The sequence below is a fragment of the Benincasa hispida genome, chromosome 11 (assembly GCF_027475165.1).
Source record: "Benincasa hispida cultivar pf3 chromosome 11, pf3_genome.v1.1, whole genome shotgun sequence".
Taxonomy (NCBI): domain Eukaryota; kingdom Viridiplantae; phylum Streptophyta; class Magnoliopsida; order Cucurbitales; family Cucurbitaceae; genus Benincasa; species Benincasa hispida.
Window position 1 is genome coordinate 59,877,271 of NC_143488.1, and position 16,239 is coordinate 59,893,509.

Below are 16,239 nucleotides of genomic sequence, written 5' to 3' on the forward strand. Positions count from 1 at the left end.
ATATCGCGAAGAAGACTGGCATCGCAAGGTCACCTCCGTACACCTGAGAAATGCTGAATGAAAAAGAAGTTGGCGGTCCCTGCGTAATCATGCGATTCAAATTCATCAGGCACGCAAGTTTTGTGAAGTATCCATTGAAATCCTGAATTCATGAACTTATCTCTATTCCCTTTTAGTATTATCATTTCACTATCTGATTTATTATTATCGCTTAACAAACAAAAAAAACAAAAAAACAAAAAAAATAAATAAATAAAGAGGTTTTGTGAACTTTTTTTTATTATTATTTGACCCTCTCAATGCCTTTTTTGCAACGATCGAGGTGAACAATTGCGGAGGAGCTACACGAAGACGCAACTACTTTATTTCGTCACCGCAATCCAAAGGAAGTCAATCACCGGAAAGCAAGATGCGTCCACAAATAATGCGGGCGACAGCCCAAATTTGGGGGTTGTATCTTTCCTTGACTTTATTCATTCCAAATTTTGCACTATCACATCGCATTTTAATTTTAAAAATTTTATCACCGCATCCTCTTTGGTTGGCGCAATCATTTAACATTGATTAATTTAGTAAGTCACCCCATGATTTCTCTTTGCCAATTATGATTTCAATGATGAAACGCATGCTTCTATTTTTTCATATATACTAGAGTCAACTTATTTTAGGATAGTCACGTCATAAAATATTTCTAGAAGTTAGTGGTCTGCTAGCTTTCTTTTAAACTGACCCTTTACGAAACTTCTTAAGAGCATCGCATGACTTCTTTCAATCTTTTAGCAATAAGGACATTGCCGCATTTTAAATTTGGGGGTGCGTTATTCTTTTTTCGGCCTTGCTATTTTTAACCTTACAAAAAAATTATTTATGTTGCGATCGGATCCTACTCGTAGTTGGATTTTCGCATGACACACGTGGGGGCAAGTCAAAACGAAGGTAGGAATCGTGATCAACGCATAAATAAAATGATCCCAACTCCGCTGCCAAATGGGCGTGAGTTTAGACTAAGAAAGGGCGCCTTGCTCGTAGTTGGATGTCCGCATGACATACGTGGGGGCAAGACAAAATGAAGGCTAGGCACTTGGATCAGCGCAAGGTCATAAAAAAAAAATTTTAAAAATGTCTAAAACATGCAAGGATAAAAATCATTTGAAAATACCCCAGTGAAAAAGTTTCTTTTTGTGAAATAAATGATGCGATGCCCGGGAATCTAGTAAAGTCTTTTTTAAGGTTAAACTTGCAGTCTCTAAATTTTAGAAATATTTTAAGAAGAGACCTGGATAAGAATTAAGGAAATTTTGGTGTATAGGATTTGAATAAGGCATCCTTGAGAAATCTAGGAAAGAAAAGCGGTCGACTTTCTAAAGGAAATCTTTAGCTTATGCTTGAGGACAAACATTGTTTAAATTTGGGGGTGTCATAACGGGCAGAAATGCACGTTATTACAGCGCAAATTTATAAAATAATGCAGGATTGCGATGATAAAAATTTACAATATTGCATCCAAAAGCATTGTTCACAACATTGCGTTCGCATGCGTCCATCGCATTAAAACAGCCAACTTATGTATTTTTGTGCAGAAAATGTGTTGACGCAAGGCGAAAATGCGATCCAAAGAAATTAACGTCCGAGCACATTAAGAGATTGTTTTGACACAAGGCTATGCGATCATTTGCGCTGGCGAATATATGCTCAAGAAGGTTGCCGCATAGAGCCAGCACATCATGGTGGGCGCATCTGGGTGAAAAGCGTAGTAAATCACAATGGGACAGAATTCTGATGACAGTCGATTCTGAATTAAGTTGACAAGCTGTTAACGACCTATTATAGCAAGCACACTCAACTTTTCGATGACAAATATTAGGCGCATCAAACAGAGAATTAATGTCATCCCATCAGTGCAATCATAAGAGAAAAGAAGCCTTTCACCTTGAAGCTCTATAAATACCAAAGGCCACCTTCAGTGAAGGAGTTCGTTCAGTTAGATAATTTTCCCTTTAGATAGAAGTAGCCTTGTTCATAGTTTTCTTTTACTTAGAAGGTCGAGCAAGAGAAGGGAAGAGACGCCAGAAAATTACCCTGGTCAGCTCGAAAGAGTGCCAGGGAACGTGGAAAAATAGAGAAGGGTCCAACTCTTGCGATAGTAAGAATATCTTTTGAACAGAGTAGAGAAGAACAGTGTAAAAGCCTTGGGAAGCAAGAAATTGCTACCAGGCTCTTTATTCTTATTCCGCATTTTCATTCTGTATTTCGATTATATATCTATAAAATGGAACTTTCTTATCAACATTTGTTCACTCTCTTTAAAACACGCATGAGTAGCTAAATCTATCGAATGGGTTGAGAAGTACTTAGCTAACATGACCTAGGATTTTCATCGCATGCGATCATCTTATCTTATGTTGCGTCCATCACCCCTTTAGAGCTACTCGAGAGAGAGTCTAAAGAAAGAACCTAAGAATTGAGCGAGCTAGGTTAGAATCTAGACTCGAAAGAGCAAGATTAGATCTACATAAGCAAGAGATAAAAACTAAGAAATAAGCTCTGTTTGTCAACATGCATCGTATGCACCCTAGAGATAGGTTATGGTACTATGCGGTCTCCTTGTATATGTGTGTGTCAATCTTCATCGCATAGACAAGTATAAAGGCTTATGTGTAAGTCCTATAGACATCATCGCATATATCGCATGCGTTCGAAAACTAGAAGCCGTAGCATTTGCGTTGAGAGATGATTTGTTGTTGTATGTGTGTAGCATGATCGAATAACATGAACGCAATCCTAGGAAGTGTTAGCTAAACCCCTTCTCAACCCGTTCCCCTGCATATTCATCGCATCTTTAATATTAACTCTATTCTTAACTCTGCCGCAAATTTTTTATACTGTAAACAACAAACTGTTGACATAAAATTTGATGCTTCTATTTTAAGCACACACACTACGATATATGATGCATGATACAAGTCCATGTCCCCGGATACTTGTAAATGCATAATGTGATGATGTGTAATGCGATGATATGCGATACTACTTCTAGATGTATGCGTTATTAATGAAATGCTTGTAGTATGCTATTCGTTGTCACAAGTTTCCTTGCATTGAAACCAAGTATAATTCCACCGCAAGTTTCTCGGAGTGATCCGAGGTCGAACACATGGATTGCGTAGTTAATGCGTTACATTCGTGATATATGCGACTGGGTGTTTTTCAATTAATAAAAGTTGTGTTTATACAGGTATTTAAATTGCGTTAATGTAAAATTATGCGGTAAGTAAAGTTGCGATAATAAAATAAAATGCGATAAAAGTAAACTTAAGCTATTATGATACAAGATGTCGGATACTGATACATGATACTGAGATTGAGACTGACTGTGAAGATTATACAAAGGGTCGTGTTATGCGGTGGCAAGTCTTAATGTATGGAACATAAATAGAAAGGATAATTAATATAAGCATCGCAAGTTCATTAATTGCGTTAAAGATTTCACTACGGTTCCACTTTCCCTTGGTGTACACCTCTCGGTGATCGGCCGCGTTCCCACATCTCTGTGGTGAAACAAGGATGAACATAATGAATGCAAGGTTGCTTCCATCTCTGGAAGTACTTCTCACTTTAGTTAACGCATTCTTTTAACCTTCTCTCGACAGGCAAAATGGCATCTTCACTTCTACTCTCACAGGCGAAGATGCCGCCTAGCATGCTTTAACTAAACATCTTTATTTCTTTAGCACAGATTAATTTACTGGTTTAATTCATACTAATTACCAAGGGATTAAGAAAACATCATGGAGAAAGCAATTAATGGAGGAACAGAAATAGACAGAAAAATGGAGATGAAAATGATCATGACATTCAATATTAATATTTAGCGTCTGATACATGGTGTGAATGATAGAGATTAAGAAGATGAATACAATTAATGATAAGACATAGAAACAAATACAGAAGAGTGCCAATGTCTTGACACAGATCTGAACGGTGGATTTGCTTGTCGGCGAATGAAGTGAATGGAAGGAACAGTTTTCCTCTCAGGCTTACTCGTCTGGTAGGAGTGACCTTGGTACAAAGCTTCACGACGGGGATTGAAAGAATTTTCCCTGAGACTCACCTCTCGGCCTTGTCTCTTAAATCTTTCCGGATCTTCTTCGATCAGCACTCAGACCAGTCTCTCTCTCAATATACAAATATCAAAATATGCCCGTATCAAGTATATTTCCTAATAGAATTTCAGAGGCTATTTATAGGCTCAGCTTTGACTCTCTGACTTGTGGACCCCACTTTATTGTTATGATAATTTCGGAAATGGTAGAGTGAATATTCCTTCTGTTACGCGATCAATCCCGTCTGAAATGCACAACGGTCAGCTGTACACGTGTCAGGATCCTCCGCAATTGCGTTGCTCTTTTGCATCTTCGATCGTTTGCCCCATGCGGTGTTGTTTTTTATTACCGCATGCAGTTGAAGTTGCGTTGATCGCTTAGCTCTTGATCGATTGTCGCATGCGCGGTCATTGCGTTGATCGTCTATTCATTTCTCAATGATTGGCGCAATGCGACATAGATGCATTGTTCTTTTTATCTTGAGCCATGAATGCATGCGGTGACTTGATTTCCTGCAAAACAGACTTGAAATATTCTTTTCTACCATCGCAATGGTGTCAGTGGATGCATTGGCGAAAATTTATAATTCTTGCATTTCTTATCTAATTTCTATACAATTGATGCAACTTTCCTTTCTTTTGGCCGCAATATCTAAATAAAGCAGTATAAATAACTTGTATTTCTACAAGTTATCACAAACCAACCAACTCTTGATTTATTGTTACCGCAAAGTGATCTACAAGTTACTACCGCATATTGTTTTCCTTAGCCCCTGAGTTCAATCCTGGGCTTACCAGGAAACTCAGTAAGGTTTATACTTGGGTCCTGCTGAGAAAACTTGTTTGCACAACGCATTTCCATCAATGCAATCCCGACCATTATTTCATCGCATAAAATAATGCATCAGTGTGTGCTATAAATACCACTAATCAAAACAAAACAATATAGAATTCATCATACTTTCTATTTTTCTTTATCTTCTTCTTCAATCTTCATTGAGTAGAATTCATCATAGTTCTCGAGTACCCATGGACGTAGGCTTATTGGTCGAACCACGTAACTCTGCGTGTTCCTTCTTCTTCTCTTTATCTTCTTCTCTTTATCTTCTTCTTCAATCTTCATCTGTTTCTATGCAAATTAACGAAAACACGATTTCATAATCAAATCACAACATTTTCAAAGTATCGAGTTGCAACGAGTAAAGAATTTCTCTCATTGAGTAGCATCGAGTAAAGATTAATACTCATCTAGTTCCATCAAGGAAAAAATAGAAACTCATCGAGGAAAGAAGAAAAAACCCATTGAGTAACGAGTAGAAACTCATCGAGTAACGAGTAGATACTTATCGAGGAAATAACAGTGCTTATCGAATAAGAGAGAAAAACAGAGAGAAATTCAGTGAAGAAATAGATCTTTCCTCAACCTTCTCTTCACCAACTCAGGATTGATCTTGATCGAATTGGCCTACACAAGACAATATAACCAAACAAAACTGGTATCAGAGAGTTTGAAGATCATCAAAATCAACATTCTTGAAGCATCAAGATACTTAAGAAAACCATTCTTGGCATTCTTTCCAGGTTAGTGATGGTTGTTTCTATATTTGAGATAGAAAAGTTTAATGGAAAGGGTGATTTTGGTCTATGGAAGGCCAAAATCAAGGCTATTTTTGGACAACAGAAAGCCACATAACCTTTTTAGACCCATCTACTCTGCCACCTATGTTAACAACTCAAGAAAGGGAAGATATGGAACTTACTATCTAAGAAACTTTAGTTCTTAATCTCAGTGATATCCTTTTGAAACAGGTGATCGATCAAGACACGGCTTACAAAATGTGGGTCAAACTGGAAGGTCTCTATACAACTAAGGATCTGCCTAACAAGATGTTTTTAAGGGAACATTTCTCCACATTTAAGATGGATTTTGCTAAAAAAAACTATCAGACAATCTGGATGAGTTTAAAAAGATAGTTTATGAGTTCAAGAGCCTTGGCAAAAATATTGGTGATGAAAATGAAGCCTTTCTTTTGTTGAACTCTCTACTCGAAGCCTATAAGGAGGTAAAAAATGCCTTGGAATATGGCAGAGAGTCAGTCACCACTGATGCCATTGTTTCAGCATTGAGAATTAGGGAGTTGGAGCTTCATACAGTAAAAAAGGAACAACCTAGTGAAAAAGAGCTATTTATCAAGGGCAAGAACAAGCAGAATCATTCTAAAGGGACCAAGAATTAGTTTGATAAAGAGTATAAACCAAAAACCAAACTGAGATGTAATTACTATAAGAAGAAAGGACACTTAATGAGGGATTTCTATAGTTTAAAACAGAAAAATCAAGAAAAAAAGAAGGATCATACAGGAAAACAGCCAGAAGCCTCAGTGGTTGAAGGGTCTTATTTCTATTAGGATGCTTTAGCCTCTACTAGAAACAAAATCAACCAAATAAGTAATCTTGAGAAGCATGACTGGGTACTTGACTCTGATTATACCTATCATATGACACCCTTTAGATCTTGATTTAATACCTACAAAGATGTGGATGGAGAATATGTGTACATGGGGAACAATGAAGCCTGCAAAATCAAAGGGGTTGGTTTACTATCCTTAAAGCCAAAGGATGGATCAATCAAGCTTCTTAGAAATATGAGACATGTACCTTTACTCAAGAGAAATTTGATATCTCTGAGTATGCTTGACTCCATTTGGTGTGAGTGCAGAGGAAATGATGGAATCCTAGAAGTGATTAAGGATTCTAAGGTAGTTTTGGTTGGTGAAAAAGTTAATGAACTCTATATAGTAAGAGGAGTAGAGATGATGACTAGTGCCTACTGTAACGAAAAAATTGATCTATGATGCAAGCAAGGTTCAAGTCCATGTCCCTGTTACCAGTTCCCCAGCAACGGTGCCATAAACTTGTAATGCAAAAATTAATCTATGATGCAAGCAAGGTTCAAGTCCATGTCCCCGTTACCAGTTCCCCAGCAACGGCGCCATAAACTTGTTGACTGTTCGCTGATAGGTATGATTGATGATGTTCTATGCTCGAAATGATGAGATACTACGGCTAGATATGCATTAATTATGGATGTTCATGTAGTAAGCCATGCGTTGTCATAAGTTTCCTTACGATGGATCTAAGTGTAATTCCACCGCAAGTTTCTCGGTGTGATCCGAGGTCGAACTCAGAGACTGTTTTAGGTTATTGTGCTACGTTCATGATATATACGACCAGGTTTTCAATCTTTAAAAATGTGTTTGTACAGGTATATAAATTGCGATAAAATAAAGTAAAGCAGTAAAGATGCGATAATAAAATAAAATACAATAAACCTAAGCTAGATGATACAAGACACAGGCTTCATGTTACAAGATGTTGGGGTCAAGGCTGGCTGTGAAAGTTATGCAAAGACGTGGAATGCGGCTCAAGTCTTATGAACAGAATAGAAAAAAAAAATAAATAATATAAACAGCGCAAGTTCTCAATTGCGTTGAAGCTAGAAATATTGTTCTGTTCTTCTCTTGGCATACTCCTTTCAGTGATCAGCCACGCTCCCACATGTTTGTGGTGAAACAGAGAATAACGTAATGAACGCAAGGTTTCTTCCATGTCTGGAAGTACTACTCACTTTAGTTAACGCATTCTTCTAACCCTCTCTCGATAGATCAGAATGGCATCTTCACTTCTGCTCTCACAGATGAAGATGTCGTCTAGCATGCCTTAGCTAAACGTATTTTATACCTTTAACACAGATTAAGTACTTGTTTGATTCATATTAACTATCAGGGGATTAAGAAGACATCATGGAGAAAATGATTAATGGAGGAACGCAAATAGACAGAGAATGGTATATGAAAGCTATATAAACATTTAATATATCTATTAAGCATTTGATACATGGTGTGTGAATGAAAAGATAAAGAGAAAGTGAAATACAATGATGAAAAAGATAGAACAGATACAAACAAGTGCCAATGTCTTGGCACTGATTCGATGGAGATCTGCTTACCAGATAGGACGAATTTGATGGTAGGGAGAGCTTCCCTCTCAGGCTTGCTCTACTGGTAGTAGAGATCTATACACAGAGCTTTCGATCCGGTATTCGGCAGGTTAGATCTGAGATTCACCTTTCGGCCTTATCTCGTCTTCTTCCCGGATTTCTTCACTTAAGCACTCAGCTCAGTCTTTTCTCTCAACAGTTTAGCAGCACTTAGTCCTGTATCAAGTAGCATCAGTTTTCTCTAAAATCTATGGGGTATTTATAGGTGCAGGTCTTTGACTCCGGCCTTGTGGTCCCCACTGATGGTTATGGTAATTTCGAAGATGGAGGGATATTGTTCCTTCTGTTATGCAATCAGGTCGTCAATCCTGTACAACCGTTAGTTGTACACGTGTCTCAATCCTCTGCTTTTGTGTTGCTCAGCTGCATCTTTCGATCGAGTATTCGCATGCGGTGTTTGTTTTATTACCGCATGCGGTTGAAAGTTAGCTCTGGATCGACTTTCGCATTGCACCGTCATTAAGGTGATCGTCTCTTCATTGTTGATTGACGGGTGCAATGTGACAGAGATGCGTTGATCAGTTTCTCGTGAGTCTTGAGCGTAAGCGGTGACTTGGTTTCCTGCAAAACAGAGTAAAATCTCCTTTTCTTCCATCTTTATGGCGTTAGTGGGTGTAATTGCGATCATTTATAATTATTATAATTCTAAGCTAATCTTCATACAATCGGCCCATTCGGCCCCTGTAACGCCCCAGGCCCAGGAGTCAGACCAAGATTCGGCCTCTGATGGCCCCGGCATTCCCCTGCGTCTCCTGCAACCTGGCTACGTCATCCTCACTTGCCTTGAATGCTTCTGGAAGTGAAAGTTGTCCCCACAAACCAACACGGATGCTTTCAACATGCTTTGTCCTCACTCACATGCATCCTAAAAAAATTCCCAGGAGGTCACCCAATATAGGGTTGACCCAAGAAAAGCACGTTTAACTTTGGAGTTCCTATGATTGAGCCACCAAAAAGAAAGGTGCACCTTGTTGGTATAGGTAGTAACTTTCAATTCTTTTAAGCCTTTCTTAACCATACTTTCATGTCCTCAGGATCCCTCTCACTCGGATGTGATATCGATTCATTCATGTACCCCTCCTGAATTCAAGTCGTTAGAGTTCCAACATCAAATTTGACAAAGGCAGACTTGTGGCACAAACAACTATCTCATATCCGTGCAAAAGAGATACAAGCACTGTCTAAATAGGGTATACTACCCAAAGGGATCAGTGAGCATCTTTTCTTTTGTAAACATTGTATTTTAGAGAAAGCTACCAGACAGAGCTTCACAAAATCTCAGCATACCACTGATAACTTGTAGAAATACAAGTTATTGATATTACGGCCAAAAGAGAGAAAATATGCATCGATTGTATGAAAATTAGCTAAGAAATACAATAATTATAAATTGTCGTCAATACACCCACTAACACCATCAAGATGGTAGAAAAGAATATTTCAAGTCTGTTTTGCTGGATATTAAGTCACCGTATGCATTCATGGCTCAAGAGAAAAAGATTAACGCATTTATGTCGCATTGCGCCAATCATTCAGGAATGAATAGACGATCAACGCAATGACGGCGCATGCGACAATCAATCAAGAGCTTTGCGATTAATTCAACTTCAACCGCATGTGGTAATAAAAAAAACAACATTGCATGTGGGCACACGATCGAAAGATGAAAATGAGCAACGCAATCGCGGAGAATTTTGACACGTGTACAACTAACTGTTGTGGCAAAAGCTGTAGCCTACACTGTTTACACCTTGAATAGGTGCCCTCATACATCTCTAGAGTTGTTTACTCCTGAGGAGAAGTGGACTAATCATTCTTCTAATCTAGACAACCTTAAGGGTTTGTTCATCAAAATAAGGAAAAGTTGAAGACCAAAGCTGCTAAGTGCATGTTTGTAGGCTTTGTAGAGGGAGGCAAAGGATTTAAATGTGACATCCAGTAGAGAGGAATTTCATAATTAGCAGAGACATCACCTTTAGAGAAGAGGAGATGTTTATGCAAAAGGAGAAGAGACTCAGGAATTGAGGTGGACTTAACTATTGAGCAACCAGCAGAACCTAACTTACCTAGTGACACAGAATAAGTTGAGGAAGAAGCAGGGGAACAAGAGGAGACTGTTAATCAGCAGCCAGACTTGAGTCAATATGCCTTAGCCAGGGATAGACGAAGGAGAACCATTACCCATCCAGTAAGGTATACTGAAATGAACTATATGAATTTAGTTCTAAATGTTGTTGTGGCTCCTACTGACCAAGAATCAACAACTTTTGAAGAAGCAATAAGTTGATCTAATGCAAGGAATTGGATAGAAGCCATGAATGAGGAAATGCATTCACTAAATGTGAATGATACTTGGTCTTTAGCTCCTCTGCCTAAGGGTTATAAACTAGTAGCTTCCAAATGGGTTTTCAAACTCAAAGAAGGTGCATCATGTGATTATATATATATATATATATATATATATATATACACACACACAAAGGGGAGGAATAGACTACTCAGAGATTTTCTCACCAGTTGTCGAACAAACTTCTATAAGGCTTATCTTATCCTTGGTTGCTCAAAATAACTTAGAATTGTATCAATTAGATGTGAAAACTATCTTCCTTCATAGACATTTAGAATAGACAATCTACATGATGCAACCTAAAGGATTTGAAGTTAAAGGGAAAGAGAATCTCTATTGCTTACTAAACAAGTCAATCTATGAGCTGAAACAATCACTTAGGTGCTTGTATAGAAGGTTCAATGACTATATATCTAGCATTGGATTCAAAAGAAGTTCCAATGACATATGTGTTTATCTAAATACAAGTTCCTACAAGGACAAGGTTTATTTACTCATATATGTGGATCACATGTTACTGGCAGGTAGGTCCAAGGAAGACTTAAGTCATGTTAAAAACCTCATAAAAAGAGAGTTTATCATGAAGGACTTGGGAGAAGCAAGCAAAGTGTCACACCCCTTCCCAGATTACCCTCTTAATCTGAAAGAGAATATGACGGTAGTAGTTACTAGCCCTCCTGCTAGCACTCACCACCCTAGCATTCCTACCTAAATACCGGCCTGTTAAACATTAATAATGTACGCATACAGCATTCCTCCTTAAGGTTCTACATGAGAGTATATGAACATATGCAAACGGTCATGACATAACATCTACGGAAACAATATTTACAGTTGGGTCCAAACATCACTGACAAGCCCTAGTCCCTTACAAAACATGTGTACATAAATAGATCATCAACCTAAGTCTTCTTAATAAGTCGGGCCTTTCAGTGGCATGTAGTAGCAGGATCAACCTTGAGAAATCTGACCGCTACCTGAAAAAGGAAAACACAGAAAATCTGTGAGCTAGTAGCCCAGTGAGTGACTATAGAATCATATTACACCATGCATTATATCACCATAAATATGTAAATATACCGATGAGCATCTCAAGAAACCTTCTCAAAATATAAGCATTAAGAACCATTATTAGACATCATTAAACATCATTATTCCTTAGTTGAGAACGAGCCTACATCGCTCTAGCTCCTAACATTTGTTACCGGCCAAGAAACCCATACTTCGGCCTCCCTTTTGTGGTATATGGCCTAGAAGACCCATACTTCGACCTCTCATTCAGAACTACCTACGTGCACGTGGAGTTTTCTAAGTACCGTCAATACCTTAAGTACTATTACCCAGATACCTTCTCTGTGTCCTTCAGTACCGGGTTATTTTCTAGCATCAAATTAAGTTTCATTGCATGCCAATTACACAAGGACTCATTCTATCATAGCCCTCCTCCAGAACAAATGCTTCATATTAGAAACTTAACTTTTGTAATAAATTCACAACACACCTTGGCCTGCATTAAAACATATACAAGCCGGAGGAGAAACGCTAAGCTATTCATTAAACATTTGTTGCTTGAGGAAATATGAATTCATCACCAACATCACTGTAACTTACATGGTCCTTTATGCATAAGTATTGAAAGCATTAAGTTCATTTAGTCACTCATAGCTCGTCGGGGCTCTTAACAGTTTATACGCCTCTCCTAGCTCTTCTTGGCCTGAAAGGACATAATTACCGGTTAAATTCCTTAGAATTCTTAGCAAAATACCTCAGATAGTTCGTTTACTAATGGAACTTTCATCAACAAAAACAGCACTACTAGCGAGATAATCATCATGAGTGAATTCATCTTCATGAGCGAGATCCTCATGAGCGAGATCAAGCATTTCACTAGCAAAACTTCAACCTAGCGAGACTTACCTCTTCTAGCTAGCTTTGCTTCCTCACCAACGAGATTCAACCCAAGGTTTAAGCGAGATTTCCTTCTTGAGTGAGATTTAGCACAAAAATCAGCAAGATTATCATCTTGAGCGAGATCCTCATCCTCCTTATCTCGCTCTCGCTCTCTACAGTGAGCTGTTTGCTTGTTCTTCCCTTTAGTTGTCTGCTTATGAACAGATTCTCTGTTTCAACTTCAAAAATTTATAACTCAAAATTCATAATACTTTTTAAGAAACTTTCTTCTACAAACTTGTTTAAAACTGAGTTAACTTTATTACCTTAAAATATCAGCTGAAAGTTCTTTGTAGTTTGGCCTATAGCTTCCAATCTTTACCTTGGGCCCTGATTAAACCGAGAATCTGCCCCCTTCTGCAATTTCTTCACTTTTATCCTTCTCCTCCTGAAATCTTTCTCCGGTAAGACAACCTCGAAAACTAGATTATCCCAGATTTCAAATGGCACCAATTTCACTAAATTTGCTCATGCAAATTATCGAAACCAAGATTTTGAAGTTCCACTTCCTTTTAATCTTCCTGCCGCCTCCCGAGTTCAAAGATTAAACCGCCACGTCACCCCACACTTAGTGCCTCCAGCCAAAGCCAACTAGTGAGTTTCCTCATTTGTGTTTTTTTCCTTCCCTTCCTCTATAACTCCTATAAATAACATCGGTTTCCATTTGTTAAATATTTAATATAACATTCCTTTGGCTAAACATGCTTACCTAGGAAACTTAGAGTTCGGGGTTTACACAAAGTTCTAGGGATTGAGATCCTAAGGAACAAGAAGGAGTCTATCCTAAGTATCAACCAGTTTAACTATTGTGAGAAGATCCTAAAAAGGTTCAACCTAAGTGATGTTAAACTTGTAAGCTTGCCTATTGCTCAGCACTTCAAGTTATCCTCTACCAACTCTTCTAAAGATTCTGACCTAGAACATAAAAAACAGATGTCTATTATACCCTATAGTCAGGCAGTTGGAAGCCTAATGCATTTAATGATTTCTACCAGACCTGATCTCTTATACTCAGCTAGTCTTATTAGTAGGTATATATCTAACCCAGGTAAGAGATATTGGGAGGCCACTAAATGGATCCTAAGATACTTAGTTTGGTCTAAAAACTCAAGACTAGCCTACCAAAAATCAGTTGAACCAAACTTAGAGCTATATGGATATGTGAATACTGACTATGCTGGTGATTTAGACAAAATGAGGTCCCTAACAGGCTATCTACTTCTTTATGATCCTAATCTAATCAACTGAAAAGCCACATTACAACCTATAGTGGCTTTATCTACAACAGAAGCTGAGTATATGGCATTAACTGAAGAAATTAAAGAGGCATTGTGGTTTAAGGGATTATTGAAAGACTTTGGATTAAGTCAAACCGTGGTAAGACTCTACTGTGACAATCAAAGTGCTAAACATTTATCCCGAAATCCACAATACCACACTAGTGTTGGGATTGGTGTCCTAATTTTCCCAGAGTCTCGTTGTTTTGTAAAGATACACATTGTTTAATGAATACAATAAGTGTTATTTAATTCTGGCATTTACTCATATCCAATAAACAAAACTCCTTGGTTGTCTTATGTGAACTTAAGCAGGTATATGTGATATACAAGTGGATCATGCCTTAAGTGATAACCGAAATAGGTCTGTAGTATAAGGATTAAGGTGGGATACCTAATCCTGGTGACACTATGGATACGGCCCGCTTTATAGAGGTTTGCAAGTGTTGCAAACTACTATAGATGGTAGATTCTGACCATTCATGTGGAGATGTGCGAGTGGGGGTGTCCTATACAAAGAGTTTGTATAAGACCTGGACCACGAGATGACTAGACTCTGTATATAACACCGTTGATAATAGAGACTTGTATCTCACCTAAACGACCATAGGTGACACGACCTCAATCCTGAGTGTTTTGGGAACTCCTACCTTTGAGGGTGGTCCTTTGATTAGTATGAGTGAGAGTGACCAGATTGCTAACTCAACATACCTACCTTTTTGGGGACTTGTCTGATCTGGGAGCTGGGAACTCAATCCACAATATGGAATTTACTCCTTTCCCGAAGCAGGGATAAGAAGAGAGATTGCTCCCTTAAGGGCTGATTCCAAGGCTTGAACATAGTGGCCACAGCTTCTCTTTGGAAGAGAAGACTCAGTCATAGTAGGACTAGTATTTATGTTCATTAGAGGAATCAGTGGTACTTAAGGAGATAAATGTAACTATATCGGCATAACGGTCATTGGCCTAGCTGTACTTACCAGCAATCTGTGAAGGGTTGTCGAACTACTGATTGGTTAAGATGGACACATAATATATCTGTGGTAAGGAGAGTTTAGCTGTCGGTCTTTAGTGGAGTGCCTGGCAGTTAACAGATGGTGGATCCCGTGACTAAAGAGTTTAGTCAATTATTTACGTACCGTTGGAGCTTCGAGCTACGGGTCCATAAGATCCCCTTGGTAGCTCAATGGATTCAATTGAGGATCAGTTCTTGGTGTTGATTTGAAATGTTCAAATTTACTAGAGGTATTATGATTATATATAATATAATCGGTATGATGTATGAGATACATCTAGTGGAGGATTGATGTAAATGAGATTTACATTAAGTACCATGGAATAGAAAAAGAACTATGGTTTATATATTTCATGAGATGAAACATTAAAACTATAGGTTATAAATATAGTATGATAAGTTGGTTATCATTTATATTTATAATAATATTAAATATTGGATAATCAATTCTTTTTCTTTTAATAACCAATTGAGTGGGTGGTTATTGGATTCATCGTAACCATGAGATAAAAGGAAAATGGTTTTCCTAATTTTAGTAAGTTTTACAAATTGTTGAAAAGTTTTCATAAAATTTTTTTAAGATTTCTCTCGGCAAAGAAAAAGAATCTCACAGTAGTCGTCAAGTAAATATAGATTTACTAAATGACAGCTTGGGCGAGCTAAACGATCGTGCAGTGGCGAGCTAAACAATCGTACAGTATTTACTAAACGATCGCATAGTTTTGCTAGACGATCGCTTGCTAAAGTAAACGATCGTGTAATATTTGTAGGCGATAGATCGAGCTAAGCGATGAGCTAAACGATCGCAAAGCTTTTGCTAGAAGATCGCTTAGCTTTAACTAAACGATTGGGCATCGGCCTATACGATAGGTCTCTGCCATCTCCCATTTACTCAGTCGTGTACATGATTCGTGTTTCCTCCTTCGTTGCCTCAATCCAAGTCCGAACAGAGCCCACTCTCTGGATTCTCACACTGAGAAAACCAAGGTAGCCTTGTTGCTGGTGTCATACTCAATTCGACACCGTCGAGGTGCTGTGGAGGTCGTTCATGCTATTGTTGAGGAGTTCATGACCGAGGCGATCGTTGAGGACGAGTGCGAAGAGTTTGTGTTGTGTTGCGATCGTGTAGATCGAGCGTTCGAGGTTGCTGTTGTCAAGCGATCATGCGCAAAGGAGCATGGAGACGCATTTTCAAATGTGCGTAGAGTTTTCTCTTTGTTCATTTAAGTTATTCATGTTGTAATTTCTGAATTATTTGCATAACCGTTTGTTTTAAAGTCGACTGTAAATGTAATGTTCATTCTTGATTGTGATTTGGAATAATCTTATTTCCGCTGCTCATGGAAATCTCGGATCCGATTTCCTTCAAATAGAACAAAACATATTGATATAAAGTATCATTTCATCAGAGACAAAATTGAGACAGAGTAATAGAAATCTTAAAAATTCACACATTAGAGAACGCAACAGATATGTTGACAAAACCAG